General features: G+C 55.4%; 1 pseudogene; it reads right to left on the bottom strand.

Annotated features, from left to right (window-relative positions):
* Window positions 1–747: 747 nt before the first annotated feature.
* Window positions 748–1,719, bottom strand: LOC119876031 (annotated as a pseudogene).
* Between the last annotated feature and the right edge of the window lie 584 nt (window positions 1,720–2,303).

Here is a 2,303-nt window from a genome sequence, read left to right as displayed (position 1 = left end):
GCTTCTCCCTCTGCCTGTGTCTCTGCCTCTCTCTCTCTCTCTCTCTGCATCTCTCATGAATAAATAAATAAAATCTTAAAAAAAAAAAAAAGAAAGAAAGAAACAGCAATTCCAGATACTGGAAGCTTCCAGACGATGGGACAGTTGAGTGTAGTTTACACTCTAGAAGCTTCGTCTGGATGCACCACCAAGGTCACCCAATGGAAGCCACAAATGCGTAATGAGGAATAAAAAATTAATATTATCCATGACTGCCTGATTAAAATAAAAGCAGCAAAGGTGCGCCATGAATAGAAAGTGGCGCCCAAATACTCTTGTTCGATTATAGGTAATCTGAAGTTAAGATTCTTTTTTTATTATTTATTTATTAATTTATTAATTTATTTATTTATTTATTTATTTATTTATTTATTTATTTTTTGGTGCACCTCCACCACTCCACAGGGTCTTGGGACACTGCGAGATGGGGGAGGTACTGGTGGTTTTTTATTTTTTGTAGAGGTGCTCCCTGTCCTCCAGGAGCTTACAGTGGGAGGGTGCAAAGGGGTTTGGAAGGGATCTGGTATTGTCATCATTGTGGGTGCTGCTTCTCCGGGGGCCTACCGGCCCCTCACTGACCTTGGCAAATGCTCCTCTGGTGAGAGAGCACAGGGGACCCCCCATTCCTGTGCGGCACTGGCTCCCATGCTGGCTGAGAAGCACAGGAGCACCCGGTGACACGGCCGCCCAGGGCTCGGGGCAGGGGTCTCAGTCGGGGCCCCCCTGCCAGCGCTCTCCCAACACCTGCCGCCCGGTCCTCGACACCACGTATGCCAGCCTTTGCAGGGAGCACCTGGACACCTCGCTTCTGCAATGGGCTGTGTCCCTGGAGGATTTCGAAAAGTGAATCCTACGCAGTAAATGCAGCATTCCGGGAACACCTGCAGCAGCTCACGGGACGTGTACCGGCCGACGATGAGCAGCTCAGCGGAGGCTGCCGCCACTGCCGCCAAGGTTCCGGGAGCGGCGGGTGAGGGGCTGAGGGCGAGCGCGGTTCGCTGGGGTCCGCCGATCTCTCGGAGTCTGCTGTTGGGCGCGCTCTGAAGTTAGGATTGATTGATTTATTTGTTTGTTTGTTTATTTGTTTATTTATTTATTTACTTTAAGATTTATTTATTTGTGATAGACACAGAGAGAGACAGAGAGAGAGAGAGGCAAAGACACAGGAGGAGGGAGATGCAGGCTCCATGCTGGGAGCCCGAGGCAGGGACTCGATCTTGGGACTCCAGGATCCTGCCCCGGGCCAAAGGCAGGCACCAAACCGCTGAGCCACCCGGGGATCCCCAGGATTTATTTTTAAAGCTTTCTCTATTCCATGGAGCGAAGGACTGTCCTAGAACGGCCAGCTGGCCTCGGGCCCCAGGACCGCAGACAGGGTTCCGGGGGGTGAGTGCCTGGCTCTGGGTCCCACCGCCCCGTCACTGCTGAGAGACCTGCAAAGTCTGTGACCTCCGTGCAGCTCCGCGTCCTCCGCCATAAAATGTGGGTCCTGCACGAGGGTCTGAGGGTTACGTGCCGTGGGGCGCGCCAACTGCTCGGAGCCGTGTTTCACACGCAGCACACGTGCAGCCGGCCTGAGCTCCCCGGAGGTTGCAATGCTGTGATCCCGGCGTCTGTAGCGGGCTCCCCGTGTGTCCTCAACCATCCCAGGCCCAGATTCGCTCACACAGAAGCAGCCATGGTGACGGGCGATGGCCTCCCCCAAGGTCACAGCACATGGGGCATGAGATGTGATAGAGCGGCCCGCACACCCGCCTGCCAGACATGTGGCGCGGTGAATCCCGGATGCCTGACGCACATCTACATGCCTCGGAGAAGCGAAACAAGAAACACAAAAAGACAGTGGAAGGGGGCCCGGGGCCGCCTGTGCCTCTGGTTGTCTACACGTCAAGATGCGTGTTCCGGGTTTGTGGGGAAGAGAAAGCCGTCACTTTCTGTGCAGGCACGAAATCGGGAGGATTTCCCACCTCTCTGGGGACTGGCACCGTGACCATGTGGCCCTCCTCGTTCTAACTTCCCGACGACGACCGTTTCTCATGACCCTGCACAGCACGTTTTTAACTCTCCAAGTCGGGGGGCAGGTGACACGCAGGGCCTTGGTCTTCCTGTCTCCCTGGTGGGCACGGAGCAGAGCGGGGCAGCTCAGACCGGGGGGAGCTCAGGACTCGGTGAAGTGGGCCCCGCGCCACCCCCGTCGTGGACGAAGCCGATTTGGAGAAACGAGCAGAACCGAGTGCCAGCCGTGGTTCCTTGGGAAGCTTGTG

Source organism: Canis lupus, chromosome 2, assembly GCF_011100685.1.
Source record: "Canis lupus familiaris isolate Mischka breed German Shepherd chromosome 2, alternate assembly UU_Cfam_GSD_1.0, whole genome shotgun sequence".
NCBI lineage: Eukaryota > Metazoa > Chordata > Mammalia > Carnivora > Canidae > Canis > Canis lupus.
This window is presented reverse-complemented; position numbering and strand designations above follow the sequence as displayed.